At 47.1% G+C, this 17,373-nt stretch overlaps 1 protein-coding gene across 4 annotated transcripts in view; it reads right to left on the bottom strand.

Annotated features, from left to right (window-relative positions):
* TRAK1 (trafficking kinesin protein 1) overlaps positions 1 to 13,628 on the bottom strand; it is a 102,426-nt gene extending 88,798 nt beyond the window's left edge. For 3 of the 4 annotated variants that reach the window (XM_061196577.1, XM_061196576.1, XM_061196574.1), the window contains exon 1: positions 13,350 to 13,628. The gene's annotated coding sequence lies outside the window, so the exon portion shown is untranslated. The remainder of the gene's footprint in view (positions 1 to 13,349) is intronic. The other variant, XM_061196572.1, reaches the window with a different exon arrangement.
* Between the last annotated feature and the right edge of the window lie 3,745 nt (positions 13,629 to 17,373).

The raw sequence follows: 17,373 nt of genomic DNA on the forward strand, positions 1-17,373 counted from the left end.
GTTAAGTTGAAGTCCTGATACAGATCAGGGCTTGAAGGTCTAGACCAGGAGTCCACCAACTACAGCCCACAATAAAATTTGGCCCCCTCCCTGTTTTTATAAATAAAAATTGCATTGGAAAAGAGCTACACCCATTCCTTTAGGTATTGTCTGTGGCCGCTGTCAGCTACAACAGCAGAGACCACAGAACTGACAAACCTAAAATATTTACTCTCCGGCCCTTTAGGGATAAGTTTGCTAGCCCCTACGCTAGGCCATCGGAGCCCACGTCCTTCCCCTATCCACCCCCACTGAGTTCCCTAGCCCAGCAGAGCTAGGAGACTAGGCAAAGGGCTTAAAGGTCACTGACACCACTTCAGGGGCTTTCCTGAAGACCACCTACATGCCTGTGACATTCAAGGCCACTACTGCTACCTGAGGGTCTTCTAAAATCCAGGCTGATCTTCCCTCACTCCCCACCCTTGCTATGGTTCACTGTGAATGAAGTATCATTTCACAACTCAGTGACCTTGAGCCAGGCCATGGAATTTCCCTTGGCCAATGGAATGTGTCACTTACTGCATGTCCAATCAGAGGCTCTGAATGTGTCTGTGTGGTTACATTTGTCCCCTTGAGCTCCTGTCCTCTGCCAGGAGAAGAACATGACCCTACACAGCTGCTGCCCGTCATCCCAAAGCTTCAAATGAGACAAGTGAAGCAGACCTGAACTGAAGCTCAGGCATGGAAACTTATGAGAAAGAGCAAGGAGTAAATGTTGCAGTAGCCACTGTGAAATTGAGAGTTGTTTGTTACCCAGCATTTCTACAGCAAAACCTAACTAATACACACACCCAATTTAAAAGCATGTAAAGTACGGTCACCGATAACTAGGAGGATAAAGTTCACTGCACAGGACTGACATTCCATCACCATCAGGATCTCCTAACAAGTAGTCTAAGCAAGAAAGACGTGGCCACACTTGGCTTTCATAATGCCCTCCCTTAAAAAAACAACTCCTGGAATTAACTCCATAAAATAGCAGATGGGAATAAAATAAAATAAAGGTGGGATGGACCAAGGCAGGAGAAGAGATGGGAGCAGATTTCTTTTGTTCTACACATCTAAAGTTGCCGGCCTTACCTGTCATACTCTCTAGACAAGTAACTCCTCTCTCCTCCAATCCCTTTCAAAAGTTGCAAACCCAGGGCACTGCAGGTGTCTGGTCTCAAGGTTAAGGCTGCCACTCCAGTTGCTAGTGCTCCCCTGGCCCACTAGGTGGAGCTGCATCCACACCTGGGCAGGCCCACGCCCTCCCTCAGGTCCCAGACAAAGGGAGGAGAGGACACCAGAATACAGTACTTCCAGGCCTGCCTCAGACTCAGACTTGCCCCTTCCCATTTCTACTCACCACAAACCCCTCCTTAAATAGAACTGAAATAGCACTGAGCAATGGAGTTCAAACCTACAGTTACAACCACCTGAGTTGTCTGTTGTGAGGTTTTTTCAACACCGAAAAAAAAAGTATAGTTATATTTATCAGATACACTGAAATCTAACGTGTTGCGTTGGGCGTGAGAACTGAATTCCTACCAAAAGAAGAGAAGGGAGGTCAGGGTTCCCATGCCCATCGGCTCTGCCACATCATCATGTTTCTGACCATTAAGAAGCAAGACCTTCCTTCTCTCCCACCAAGAACATGACCCACATGCATGGTCCATCATGTAGATCAAAATCCAGTTTAGGGCTGAAAACCTCCTGGAAGAGGACGATTCGAGTCTTGCCCTAAGCTGACTCTCTGGGGGTCTGGGCTTCGTGTTGGCAATCTCTGGCTCCTCTGGCCAGACCAGTTCATTTTCTGCCACCTGCCTTTAAAAGTCCTTGCTAGCTTGAGACTGAAAAATGGAATACTGCCTGCCATATCAGTGAACAAAGGTCACAGTCATCAGCGATTGCAGCCACCACCAGACAGTGAGTTGGTGAGCCCTGAGGGAACTCAGGAAGGAAAGAATACCTGCCATCTAGCAGCCGTCAGACTGCAGCCACTCCCTACCGTGAGCCCTGAGGAAACTCAGGATGTGAAAACACAGGATACTGGCCCCAGATAGCTGAGGTGCATATCAAAGGAATGATTTCAGTGAGCCCAGACTCTTGCCATACATAGAGAAGTGCTAAATTCCTTAACTTGGGATATCTGTTTGTTTTTAATTAACAATTATCTTTCTAAAAATTTATTTATTTATTTTGGCTGCACAGGGTCTTCCTTGCAGCACGCAGGATCTTCCTTGCGGCATGCGAACTCTTAGTTGCGGAATGCACACGGGCTCTAGTTCCCCCACTAGGGGTCGAACCCAGGCCCCCTGCATTGGGAGCGTGGAGTCTCACCCATTGGACCATCAGGGAAGTCCCTTAACGATAATCTTTTGACATTCAGACTACCTGCCCTTTGTTGCAAAACTTCTATATAACCTGGCTCCCCCCTTGCCTCCTCGGAGCAGTTCTCTCAGGGTTACTTGAGATGCTGCCTCTGGGCTTGAAGTCCTAAAAATTCCCACCAAATAAAACATAACTCTCAATTGTTAGGCTGTGAATATTTTTTAAGTGGACAAGATTCACGCTGCCCCTGGCTTGTGCTCGCTTGCCCATTGCCCAGTCCGTCCCCTTGCGGCATCAGGCTTGCAGGCATCATCCCCGTGACGTGATGGGCACATCACCTCCGAGCCAAACACCGTCCAACTCCCCACTGCTCAGCTCCTGGACCCCATGCTCCCCCTCTGCCAGCCACCTCTGAAATCTGAAATCCACACATCTCCCTCCCTGCCCACAACCCCCAGTCCTCCCAGTTCTCAAGACCCCCTCCCCTTGATCCCCCATATTGCCTCCATCGCCTCTTCCCATCCAGCTTCAATCCCACAGCTCTCCCTCTGTGGTACTTTCGTGGCACCCACAGGACAAAACCCAATTCTGCACAAAACCAACAGTCCACCTTACTCTGCCCTGCAGCTGGGCTCCAGGGGGTGAGGGGTAATCACAAAGCATGATGGGCAGACGGAGAGCCCTAGAATGCCGTGGGCTCCCAGGCTCACCGCGCTCGGCACCCCATCTCCTCCTCCAGCACGGTGCCCAGGGGTGCCAGGGAAGGAAGTCCGATGGGCTGGATGGGGTCTGAAACAGCCTCTCCCTGGGCGGTAAACTAGGGTAACACAGCCTCTGCGCAGCTTCCAGGTGCCCAGAGTGGGAGCGAGCTGGTCCTCTCTCTTTCCCTCCTCTCCCAGAGGTCACTTCCCTCCCGAAGACTCCCAGAACTCCCAGCCTTCAGGCCTCCTCTTCACTCCATTCCTCTCCCTACCCGTTTACCTCCATCTAAGAATTCAGGAGATGTCCTGCACAGGGACTGCAGGCAAAGTGAGACAGGCCCTCCTCCCTCCATCCCCTCACCTGCAAGCTCACACCTTCATGACAAACCCCCGTGTTTCCCAATGAGCATTACAAAGCCCTTCATTATCACAGGAAGCCTGTTACCTAAGACACTACAGGGAAAGGGCCAGCTTTACAACAGGCCAACCTCACCTCTTCCACATGCTGGAAAACACTAAAGAACATGAACGCAGCACTGCCTGTAACCTGCTGTCTTTACCTAAGAGGCCCTGATTGAACGGGACGGCGAGGCTTACCAAGTCTTCACCAACCGAGATCCACCTCCCTTGTAAAATTTTTTTACAAGGCAAAAAAGAAAAAACTGTAACTGTTTCTTTTTATGCAGTGGGGGAGGGGAAGAGCAGGGAAAGGAAGGAGAGAAGGGAAGGAGTAGGGAGATGGGGAAACAGGTAGCACGGAGGAGAGAAAAGGAGTGGGAGGAAAAAGAAAGAGGTGGAGAGAAGAAGGGGGACGCAGTGGCGAGAGGAAGAAAGAAGAAAAGGAGAGAAGAAAGGAAAACTGAAAGTAAAAGTTCTCCAAGAGCACCCTCTGGAACCAGAAAGCCTGCTGGTCCCTGTCTCTATCGATTTCCCTATTCTGGACATTTCACATGTGACCTTTTGTGTCTGGCTTCTTTCACCAAGCATACTGTTTTCAAGGGCCATCCATGCCATAGCATGTATCAGTACTTCATTCCTTTTTATTCCTGAACTATATATACTCCATGGTATGAATATACCACATTTTGTTTACCCATTCATCCGTTGATAGACATTTGGGTTGCTTCTACTTTTTGGCTACTGTGAATAATGCTGCTTGGAACACTCACATAAAGTTTTGTGTGTGGAATTATGTTTTCATTTCTCTTGGGTACATAACTAGGAGTAGAATTGGTAAGTCAAACAGTAACTAGTATGTTGAACCTTTTGAGGAACTACCAGACTTTTCCACAGTGCAAGCTTTCACCTTGACTGCAACATCATGAGGGACCCTGAGCCAGAGCCACCTAGCTGAGCTACTCCTCAATTCCTGACCCACAGAAATAGGTGAAACTATAAATGTTTGTTGTTTCAAGCTGCCAAGGTTTGCGGAAGTTGGTTACACAGCAAGAGATAACTAACAGATGAGAATTAAACGAAGCTAGACACAAAAGGTGTTTAGGACAGTGTCTAGCACATAAGTGCTCTATCAATGTTAGCTCCTATTATCACTGTATCTTCCCACCACAGGGCCTTTGCTCATGCTATTTTCACTGCTTGGAATGCTCTTTCCCTCCCTCCCTCCCTGCTAACTCCTACTTATCCTTCAGATTTCTGCCAAGACTACTTCCCCACAGAAACCTTCTTAGAAATGCCACTTCAGGGAATTCCCTGGTGGTCCAGTGGTTAGGACTCTGCACTTTCACTGCCAAGGGCCTGGGTTGGATCCCTGGTCAGGGAACTAAGATCCCACAAGCCACGTGGCGTGGCCAAAAAAAAGAGGAAGAAATGCCACTTCAGAAATCCCCTTTACACAATCTCTTAGCACCCTGTACTTCTGTGAGTATCAAACATAGTCATAGTTAAATCGTAATCTGTGTAACTATTTTCAAGATATTTTTTCCTCTTCCGAAATATAAAAGAATCTCAACCTGGCACACCGCCCTACCCTCTGTACACACAACGAAATCTCAAGAATACCTCTTAAAGGCCAACAACCCACTAGAAAAATGAGCAAAGACAAAAAACAGGCTGTTTGCAGAAAAGGAAATAGAACAGAAAGGAGGCAGAGACTCATTCATAATTAAAAAGAAACAAAATAAGATGAAATACCATTTTTTATGACTATCTGATTAACCGTGATGAAAATGGTTGATCAAACTCAGAGACTGCCACTTCCCCACATGGATGCTGGGCACTTAATGGGTGCAGGCTCTCTGGAGGGCCGTGCTGTGATGCACACAAAATCCTAAATGCACATTTCCTGTTAGCCCACAGACACGCAGGGTAAGTGACCCAAAAGATGTGCATGCAAGAACGCTGTTCCTTGGAGCACTGTTAAAAAGCAAACACTGGAAACAACTTAAAGCATCCGTCAAGAGGGGACTGACAAAAACAGAGGCTCTTTTTTGGCCACTGAGTGGCGAGTATGATTAACTCCCTGCCCTTATAGCTGCTACTTGCACAGCAACCCTGCCTGCAGGGGCAGTGCCTGCCTGCTCACTGCGTACCCTAATGAGGCCAGGTCCACCAAGCTACAATCAGAATCCAGGCTCCATCATTTTAATTTAGTTTCTCCTTTACATTACAGTAAGGCATTACACTGGTTCTTCCAAGATGATGTGTTTAGAGGGATTCGTTACCTATTAATTTCTGATTAATAAAGGAGGAACTATACAATGTTTGTTATAAAAAAAAAACATGTCTGAGAACAGCTGGTTTAAATAAATGGAGATGATAACAATACAGCCAAACGAGTGACTATGGAGCCATTTCAAAGCATAAGGCAATATTCTATGTACTGTAATGAAATAATCATAAGTAATAGTTAATTTTTTTAATGCAGATTAGGGTATATGGTACGGTCCCATTCGTGTATTTTTAGAAAAGGAATTATGTGCATAAAAACTTCCTGGAATGATTTTTTTTTTTTTTTTTTTTATTTATTTATTTAGGCTGTGCTGGGTCTTCGTTTCTGTGCGAGGGCTTTCTCTAGTTGCGGCGAGCGGGGGCCACTCTTCATTGCGGTGCACGGGCCTCTCACTATCGTGGCCTCTCTTGTTGCGGAGCACGGGCTCCAGATGCGCAGGCTCAGCAACTGTGGCGCACGGGGCTAGCTGCTCCGCGGCATATGGGATCTTCCCAGACCAGGGCTCGAACCCGTGTCCCCTGCATTGGCAGGCAGACTCTCAACCACTGCGCCACCAGGGAAGCCCTGGAATGATTTTTTTTAATGGTCAAACTGTACAGATGGAAGAGTGATTGTTACTCTACGTTGACTATGCTTTGGTACAATTCCAAGTTTTACCATTTGCATGTGTTACTTTTATCATTTAAAACCCTAGTTAAATGAAATTATTAGAAGAGAAAAATCCACAGTGAAGGAAGTTAAATAGGGTCAGAAAACAACACTACTGGATTGTAAACCCAACGATGCCTGGTTTACATGACAGGACAGGCCACCCCACTCTGCACCTCCTTAAAGGTGAGGGTGATAACAGTACCTGCCTGGCAGGACTGTGCTGAGAAAAAAGTGAGTTTCCAGAGCAGTGCCTGGAAGCCTGCCGGGCACAGAGCAACTACTCAATAAGTGTCAGCCATTGCTAGGATCTGTGATGGCTGTCAACTTGGCTGAGCCACGGGGTACCCAGATATCTGGCCAAACGTTATTCTGGGTGTTTCTGTGTGGGTGTTTTTGGATGAGATTAAGATTTAAATTGGTAGACTGAGTAGAGCAGATTCCCCTCCATGACGTGGGCAGGCCTCATCCGATCCACTGAAGGTCTGAATAGAACAAAAAGGCTGACTCTCCCTCGAGTAAGACAGAATTCCTCCTGCCTGACTGCCCTCCAGCTGACATCAGCTTTTTCCTACCTTTGGACTCAAACTGAAATACTGTCTCTTCCTAGGATGGCGAGGCTGCTAATCTTTGGACTGGAATTACACCACCGGTTCCCCTGGGTCTCCAACTTGCCAACTACAGATCTTGGGACTTGTTAGCCTCCATAATTGTGTAAGCCAATTCCTTACAATATGAATATATATATATATATATATATATATATATATATATATATATCTCCTGTTGGTTTTCTCAGGAAAGCCCTGACTAATACAAGATTTATGAAACTTGATTTGCTCCAGGTCTAATTACAGTTACAAAGTTTCTGTTCATAATAGTTTCACTTGATTTGCTCAAGTTTGTCAATGTTCACACAAGATCAGACGTCAGAGAAGAAAGTCAAGTTTCTCTGGGCCGTGAGTCCCAGAGTCACCAGTGAACTATGTGGCTGGGGGAACATCCAAACCCAGCTGCAAGGCACACCCAGCACCCTCTCTTGCTGAATCCCTGGCAAGCCCCTACAGCAAACCTCCGCAAAGTGGGACACACAGGGTGCTGAGGGCAGAGGCCCACATCTGGCCGCTCCAGTCCCACTAAAGAGCATCTTGAACAAAGTGTGTGTGAAGTGACACTTGCTCTAATACTTGCAAAACAAATTAATGTAAATCCATTATGAAAACTTGGCATCTAAAAAAACACCCTTAGGAATACTATTTGTGGCTGGGATCAATGTTCTGAAGCCCCTGCAAAGCACCCCTGATCAATTCTTTAATAAGATTACTCTTTATTTTTATTGTAATTTATTATTGGCCAGCTTCCTAAAATGGTTTAAAGTAGGCAAAGACTAACACCAATACATTAGGTGCATTAAAAACCTGCTTCAAATTCAGAACAAAAACCAATTAGGAGGATAAAAATATAGCAGGCACCTGCAACTGTAGCCTCCCAATCACATGTCAAGAATCTTACTAATACATTTTTACTAAATTTTACAGTATATGTCAAAACCTTGTGTGATAAATATTGTACCCACTCACCTAAGGATGAGGAACGGAGGAGAAGCAAGGTCAGCTGGTAACTCCCAAAATCATTTACAGCATGTTTAAAAGGCAAATGTGAATGTTTTGTGTTTTGCTGAAGATTAAGTGTTAGCTCTAAAGTCAGCATAACAAGGCCCTCCTCCTGCACTGCATTTGCAAAAACAAACCAACTGCTAAATAGGGGCCATTCCACTGATAGAAGAAGCAAAGAACATTTCTAAATTTTAAATTTGAAAAAAACTTGTAATTCCCTAGATCCTAATTCACATTTTCTCCCTCTGTGAAAGAAGGGATGTTTCACTGTCCATTCTTTTCTGTTTCACTTAGCCAAGTAAGTACCATTTACATCATACATTTTCAATGGAAAACACAGTAAAAATTTTATACTAGACAGGAACTGACAAGCAAGATTTTACATTCAATTCATAAAAGAAGTCCATAATACTTTAATTTGAGCATGTTTTCAGAGGACAAATCATCAACTCTGATGGCTTTAAATCAGTGATAGAAAAGGAACAAATCTGAAATGGTGGCCCTGTGATGACAAGAACACCAGACAGGGCAGTTCCCATAAGCATAGTGGCAGCAATCCTGTCCGGGGTCACAGCGAGTCATTTCCACCTCTGCCCACCTCCAGGGCTCTGAGGGAGAGACCAGAGCTCATCTACGGACACCAGCAAAAAGCTGGCCTCGAACAGATGCTAGTTGAACAGAATTATTGAACAAGCCTGAAAATACTTTAAATACACAGACACACACACACACCCCCCACAGCATCTCCATAATCTCCCATCCAGAGTCTCATCTGTCTTGAAACCTAAAACTGAATGGAACAGGACAAGAGGAGCTCATGCCTCTGAGGAACTCACTGGTTCGTGGCCCAGCAGATTGTGAGTAACAGCATATAGACAGGACAGAAAGCAGACGGGTCATCAATCATCAGACTCTGATCAGCCTGGAGGAAGTGAGGAGAAGCTTCAGCCCCACATCAAGAGACAAGCCAGAGCAGAACTGATTAGCAAGCTCGCCGTCACCGGGGTGTGGATGGAGGTACAGGTCCAAGCACATTTCGTACAGAAAAAAAGAAAAGTGGGGCAGAAAAGAGGGAAGAGGGGGTGGGGGGGGAGACCCTGCCTGACTCTGTTCTTCACCTCCTGAAAAATTCCTTGCTGACCCAGATACCAGGTGAAGCTTTAAGAAACCAGGATAAGACACAGGATCAGGAAAATCAGTAGGAGAGGCCAGAAGGGGCCTCAGAGATTGTGGTCAGCCGCTGCAGAGAATTTCAAAGAGCAAGGTGGTGGAGTCCAGAAGCCTGGTCCCAACTCAGACCCGCTGCTCATGGCCCTGCAGGGGCCACCTGCCTCCCCTGCGCCTGGATGAGGGGCTGAGGGGTGAGCAGCCTCCAAGGTCCCTCCGCTCTGCCTGTCAATAACTCGATACTGCAATTCCCCACCCCAGGTCCAAGGACAACCTGCCAAGCCGAACAGAACAGGAGAGAAACAACTTTCCCTGTGGCCTTTTCACCCTTCCGGCCGCAACTTTCACAAAGAAAAGCAACAGTGGACATGCCGGGCAAACACACTTACCACATGAGCTTGTCCGAATGAGCCTGCCTGGGCAGAGTCTTGGCAGAGGCTGGGCCCTCACGGGCTGCCCAAACTGAAATACCAATGCCATGTGCAGAAAGAAACTCCAACAGCAATTCAGAGCGAAGAGCGATCCCCCATTAGCACCCAACCCAGGCAGCACCTCGGCACAGCCAGCTCCTGCACCTACTCAGCAGTTCTCTGAGCTTGCTTGTTGGGGCAAATCCGAAGACTACTCGCTGCCCTGGAAGCACAGTGGGTTACGTAACTAGAGGCAGCATGGGCACCCTATCGGCTCATCTTGTTAAACTGCCCCAAGCAGAAAATGACGCACCCCAAAATGTGATATCCCTAGGTTGAGGATAAGGGGAGGGAGAGGGGGAGCAGGGCTTTGTGATGGGCATTTGGGCTTTGCCTAAAAATTAAAGAGGAACAAAAAGCCTGCTGTTCGTCTCAGCGCTCCCCGGGAACTGTGGGTGGCGTGGATTTATTAGAGGCCGGGTGCCAAACGGTCTCCCAGGACTGCACTTGGCAAAGCCCTTGGAGTCCACATACGCATTCTCGGAGAAACTCCAGGCCTCTGGAAAATGTTTTCTGTTTTGTGTCTTCCTCTCAGTAACCGACAAATAAGACTTTAACCTGAGCGTGTTCTGCGTTGTCTGGCTGCACCTTAAGCACGTAACAGTGCCTGTGTTTACACTCCTGTTTACCAAGCCACTGCCAAACGTGACAGCACTGAGCTGTTTCTCAGCTGTCCTAAGGTGCTTGCTACACAGGTTCCAGCAAAGAACCCCCAGTTACCATGCCCCATAGCGTTTGAAGTTTCAGCACTGCAATTCTGCCATTACTTTGCCCTCAGTTGTCATGTTCAAATCGAAACTACTTTAACAAGCTAAATGTTTCCCGGATTTCACTGGCACAGATGCCACTAGCATCCCAGTGATTAGCTCATGTGTTTAGACAAATGAAGATGCAGTTGGGACACTGCCTCCTCCGAGAAGCCCTCCTAGTCTCCCGGATCCTCTCCCCTCCAAGGCTCACCCAGGCACCCTCGTTGATGCTCTCCCATGTGCTGTGCTTATCACTGGTGTAACCATTCTGCACAGCCTATTTCTACTCGCTCATCTATGTCCCCACCAACTGGACAGTATTCCTTGGGCGGGGGGGGCAGGTGGCAGGGAACACATACGCTGGGGGTCATGACCTACATGCAAGCCCCGCCCCTTAGAGCTCAGGATCTTAGGCCGGATGCTGAACCTTTCCTGATTTAGTCTCTTTACCTAAACAGTCTGAACCCTTCCTGATTTAGTCTCTTTACCTAAACAGTCTCCACTTAATGGGGATGCAGTACTAATTAAATGACACAACTCATTCATTCAGCAAATGTTTACGAGCACTGGCCACAGGCAGGCGCTCTTTCAGACACTGGGACTCAGTGGTGCACAAAGTCCTTGCCCTTAGCGAGTTTCTATTCTACTGCAAGTTTGGTCAACGAAATACAAACATGTAGTACTCACGGCTAAGTATGGGGAGATAGCTAAAGCAGGTAAGGGAGATGGGGAAGGTGGGTGTGGACCACCCTCTATGCAGGGGAGTCACAAAAGGCCTCTAAGGAAATGCCATTTGGAGAAAGTAAAGAAGGAATCAGGAGGACATCTGGGGTTAAGGCGATCCAGGTGCCGAGCAGCAGGAAGAACAAAGGCCCTGAGGTGGGATGTTCCGGGTGTATCCAAGAATTAGCGAGGAGGCCGGTGCATCTGGAATGGAGTGAGTGAAGAGGAGATAGGTCAAAGGGGCACCGGGAGCCCTGTCACTGAGGCCACGGTCAGAAGGGAGCCCGCTGGAGGTTTGGAGCACAACAGTTAAACCACCTGACATTGTATTTAAAAAGCCACTCCTTTGGCTGGGCAGAGATTGGACTGCACAGAGGCAAGAAGGGAAACAGGAGGCCCAGTTAGGAGCCCACTGCAATGATCCGGGCGTGAGATGAAGGCGGCTTAGACCAGGGTAGTTACTGTGGGGCTGGTGAGAACCAGTCAAACTCTGGACACACTGGGAACAAAGAGTCTGAACAGACTTCCCAGCAAACCAGGGTCTGAAAGAAATACAGAGGTCATGAATGCTTCCAAGGCTTCTGGCCTGGGCAACTGGAAGGATGTAAGTACCATTTAGAAAGACCGCAAAGAAAGCAGGTGGAGGGGGAAATCAGGAGTTCATTTCTGGCCAAGTTAGTCAGAGATGCCCATCAGGCGTCCAAGTGAAAGTGTTGTTATGTGGAGTCAGACCGACACATCTGGCCTTCGGGGCAAAGGTCCAGTCTGAGGACAGGAACTGGAGAGTGCTTAGTGTAGAAGCAGATTCTAAATCCCGGGCCCGCGTGAGATCACTTAGGGCATGGGGTACCCGAGAGAGTGAAGGGCTGAGCCCCGGGGCCCCCAAGGTTCCCAGAGGGGAGCAGCTAGCAAGGTCGGGACCCAAAGCCAAGGGAGGACCGTATTTCCAGGAGAAGGGGGTGGTCGGCAGTGTCAACTCCTGCTGAAAAGGCTAAGGATGGACCCCTGAACCGAACGAGGCCATCAGCACTGGGGACACGGTGGGGTCACAAGCCTGCTCGCGGTGGACACAGGAGAAAAACAGGAGAAAAAAACAGAGCAAACCGAAGAGCAGAGACACAGACGCTAGCTGCAGGGAAAGCAGAGCAAAGAAGGATTCTTTTTAAGAAGGGAGAGATGATAGCATGCTTTTATGCTAACAGGAAAGATCCAGGAGCAAGGAGAAACGGATGGTGTAGTAGAGAGAGGGCGGGGGCCGGAAGCGTGTCCTTCAGGGCACAGGCAAGCAGCGGTAGGATTTAGGGCACAAGTGGAGGGGAGGCCCCTGGTGCAACTGGGAGCTCAGGGGTTCAGCTCCCAGGCATTCGGCTGGGATCCCGGCACCTCCACGCCCCTCACACCCAGGAAGCTCTTGACATGGGGTGGGGCTGGGGGCCCTCAATGCCTAACTGGAGAGAGAACAGGGAAAAGCTACTGGAAGCAAATCTGCACCTTTTAAACTGTCACTGGGCGTTATTTCGAACAGCAGTATGAAAGCAAACAATGCAGACAAGACGAGAACTGGGCAAAAACTTCGATACGAACGCAACTGGATTTATCATTATGCCCCTCACTGCTGTTCTACACACCATCCCACACCATTCCCACTCAGAGCCCCCTCCTGTGCTGGCTCCAGGCAGTTGTCTCAATGATCCCTTGAGGAAAGACACAAGCGAGAGCTCCACTACAATGTGCCTGAATAGCAGATGTCGCCAGTGCGCAGGGCGGGGTGGGGGGGTGGGGGGGTGAGTGCCCTGTTCTCAAGACACTGGGAAGGCATGACTGACAAAACTTGACAGTGTACGAAGGGCGCTGCAGGGAGCTCCCCACTGCTGCAGCCCACAGCATCACGGCATGTTATTTCCATTACACCTACCTTATGTCTGAAGAAACTGAGCCTCAGAGAGAGGGGCAAGGGGCCAAACCACACTGAGCCCCGCTACGGGCCAGGGACGCTGCTCAAGGTTCAGTGATCCCGCCTTTAACCTTCACGACAGTTCTATGAGGTGCTGTCTTCATCTCAGACAGGTCAGTTCTGGATGGCCAGTCTCATGATCCCAAAGCTCAGACTCTTTGCACTTTGGTAGTCCCTCCCCACTCTCCACATCCCTCCCCCGGACCCACTCCTACGGCCCCACCCTTCCCCGGTCCTCACTGACTCCCCCACCATCCCTGGCGGGGAGAGGCGCCCTTACCAGTGATGGTGCAGGCATCCCGGTACCCTCTGCAGCCGGGAGCATCTTCCACAGCCTCGCTTACATAGTGTTCCTCAGGGATGCCCGGGCTGCAGGCTAGGACTGCATGGCTGGACGCCTCCGAAGGGGGCACGGAGTTGGCCAAAGTGTCGTCGTGCAGAGCGGTGGTGTCCAGCTTGGCAGGTTTCACGGGGAGGCGCCCACTGCCATCGGGGACCCCGCTGCCGGAGTCAGGGGCAGTCGGGCAGACGGCCCCCAGGAGGTCTGGCACACCAGCAGCGGCTCCTCACGGGGAATCTACGGGACAATCCAGAGAGAGGAGCTCAGTGACTTAGAGTCTCTGAAAAAAAAAAGAACAGAATCTTCAGAAAATAAGGACCCCGAGATGATGTGGGATCAGACTGTAAATTCTGTTTCCTTCAAGCCAAGGTATTTCCAATTGAATTCTTCAGTTTCGATAAAAGAATTGCAAGTGAAGTTCCATTCAACCAATCAGGTACCGGTATAGAACAAAATACAGAGTGTGTGGCTTCATTTACTAACTGAAACCTGTCTTGAAGCAGCTCTAAGCAAATCAACAGACTGGACCACAGCTAAAATGATGACACCTACCCTGAAATGAGCATACCCAGGTCACCTGGCAGCCACATGGAGTGTGGGAAGAGATATGCATGAGCATCCTGGGGAAGACATGCATCCCTCTAAAAAAAAGGCATCTTTTTTTTGTATACTGAATTATGTAAGATGTGATATCTCTCTTAAACCCTTTCCAACCACCGTACATTCTCAACTCTCCAAGAACTTTAAGGCATGCCCCAACCTTAAGCTACGGCATGAAACTAGAAGACTCCTTTAAGAATATGACGCAAACTACAGACCTTATGCCAAAAAAACACACGCAGGTTCAGGAAAATCAGCCCATTCATAGGCTCTCGGGGATCCAAGGGCAGCAGGTTAAGGCTCTGGGGATTAGCAGGTCACTCTCTCTAGAGGCCATTGCAGCAACATCAGCCTGACCCAGGGTCCACACCCCCGCGTAAAATCTGGATGGGCCTAAAAAATACCTGCTAGAAAAGGGATGGTGCATGGCAGAGGCTACTGAGAACCCCACTTGGTTCCAGTAACAGCGAACCTACATGCAAGAGATGTCTCCACACATTTCAGGAGAGCACTACTGCCTTAGACATTAACTTTCAATTCAGCCACGGCCCCTTTCCTCCCAGCCCACCTCCACATACCACATACTGTGGGTATGCACACATATACCCAGAAAAAATGCCAAACATGACCATCATGAACAAGACAGAAAGCCTGAGAAACATTCTTTAGCACGACAGTTCTCAAAGTGTGGCCTGAGAACCCCTGGGGTTCCCTGAGACCAGTTTAACCGGTCTGCAAGGTCAAAATGATTTTCTAAGGTACTTTCACTCTCATTCTCTCATAGATGGTACGATGGAGCTCTCCAGAGACTTCCATGATGTGTGATGATGCCTTTGCTCTGAAGGTTAATGAAGGGCATGTGTACTTCTGAGTCCCTGTGGTTTAAAATTTTCTGCTTTGATTTCTAATACAATATATGTAAATCAAGGTGACACACATGAACAAAACCTCTTTGGGATCCTCAATCATTTTCCTGGGACCAAGAAAGTTTGAGAATTATTGTTCTAGTAATGATATATTTACAGTTCATTTTTTTTTCTTTAATAAGAAAAAAAGAGAAAAAAGAGGAAAGTTAACAGAGATTTACTCGACATGGTGTAGTCAGTGATGAAGGGAAACTACAGCCCTCAGTACGAAGTTATTTACCAAAATACACCAAGAGTTCCTATTGTAAATGGTGATAAACTCCCTGCCCTCACTAAAATGAACACACAACTATAAAGTGGGAAGAGGTACGGGAGCCTGTACATCCCTGGTGAAAAGTGATAGGGAACCAGAGATAAAATCAGGATTGTATTGACAACATCTCCTCAGTGATTCAAGTACAGACAAACGGAGAAGCTGCCCAGTAAGAAAAAGCCTGGAATTCTCAAGAAGAACTCCCAAGATATTCTGGGCAGCAGAGGCCTGAGGGGGTAGACTAGAAGACCTTCCAGAAGGAAACCAATTAAGCTATTGTTATAGGGCACTCTGAGATATTTAAAGACATAACGACCCCACTCTTCCCAAGGAGCTGCAAGTACTCGGACCACACCTTGTGAGCTATCACTAATAAGCAGATGGACAAAAAGAACTCAGAGGTGGGGAAGACAAGCTGAAGTAGGCACAGCAGTGAAATTAAACCAGGGACACTTAAAATTAATACATGTTATTCACAAACCTGAAGCCTAGAAGAAGAAAAATGGGCAAAGGATATGAAGATTCTCTCCCCTCCCCCCAAAAAAAGAAGTATACAAACACAACACACCAAACATTTTCAGGACCCTTAATTGTGATCCAAAAAAATCTCTTTATCAGACTGACAAACATTTAAAAACTATAACAACGCTCAATTTGATAAGACTTTTAAGAAACTTATAGTGGAGAGAGGGGTAATAAATTCAGAAGGACAGCTTGGCTAAATGCATGTGGCTTTTTGGCCCAAGGATGCACAGACCAAGGGCGCTTATCACAGTGAAAGGCTAAGAACAAGCTAACACGTAACAGAGAGGATGGAGCCAATTATGGTGCAGCCACAGAGACGTGAACTCTGCAGCTGCAAAAAGGAAGTCTCAGAGCAGGTATGAATTCATCAGCGTGGAAGGATGCTCTACACAGAGAAATGGAAGGTAACGAACATGGGCTCTAAAAGGTTTTGAAAACTCATTAATGGATTGAACCCTCATTCGAATTTTCTTTAATCTGTACTTCGACGCAGTCTATATGATCCTTACACAGAAGTTTGAAATAGTTTCTCCCTTTGCAAAATGCCATTGTCCCCCTGAAATCAATAGGGTTTTTTTTTTTAATTGAAATATAGTTGACATACCATATTCTGTTAGTTTCACGTGTACTACATAGTGATTTGACATTTGCATACATTATGAAATGATCACCATAAGTCTAGTAACCATCTGTCCCCACCAATCAATGTGGTTTTTAAAACAAAGGGCCAAAAACATAAAGATTTCTTAAAGAGAACTTCAATCATGGATTTTACAACTTTTGCTTTTATCTTCTATAAAATGAGGGAGTTGGCCCAAATCACTACTGTCCCTCCTCCTAGTACCTTTGCTTCAACTTACAGCTGTCACACACTAACTCAGAAACATGTTGTTATAGCCAAATAGTTCAAGTAAGTGCAAACATTTTCTCAAAAAAACAAATTTTGGAGACACCAGCCCGTGCTCACTCAAGCCTCAAAGGGAACTCAAGCAACCACATTCAAGTCCAAAGTCCACTTTTTATGGGCAGCAACTGGCAAAGCCTTCAAAAGCTTGAGAAGCCCTCTTTTTTTTTTTTTTTAAAAGTAGAACAGAACTACTCCAACTGATTTTTTTTCACCTCAAACCCCAGTTAAAATAATTCAGCACACAGATGTGTATATTCAGCATTCACGTGCACACCAACTTGAGGTCCATCATATCCCATGATTTGTGAATTTTAATTCTCACCATATGATTTTTTTGTCAAAACAGTATTTTTGTTTTATTGTGGTTAAAAATAAACATATAACATAAAATGTACCATCTTAACCATCTTTAAGCTCAGGAGTGTTAAGTACATTCACATTGTTGTACAACCCATCTCCAGAACACTTTGCATCTTGCAGAAATGAAACTGTATCCGTTAACCAATAATTCCCCATTTCCACTCCTGCCAGCCCGGGGCAGCCACCAGTATGCTGTCTATCTGTATCTCTATGAACTCACTACTCTAAGTGCCTCCTATAAGAGGGATCCTACTGTATTTGTCTTTTAGTGACTGGCTTATTTCACTTAGCATAATGTCCTCAAGGTTCATCCATGCTGCAGCATGTCAGAATTTCATTCCTTTTTAAAGGCTGGATAATATTCCACTGTGCTGAGAAACCCTTCTTGAAGTA

This window comes from Eubalaena glacialis, chromosome 7, assembly GCF_028564815.1.
Source record: "Eubalaena glacialis isolate mEubGla1 chromosome 7, mEubGla1.1.hap2.+ XY, whole genome shotgun sequence".
NCBI classification, from domain to species: Eukaryota; Metazoa; Chordata; class Mammalia; order Artiodactyla; family Balaenidae; genus Eubalaena; species Eubalaena glacialis.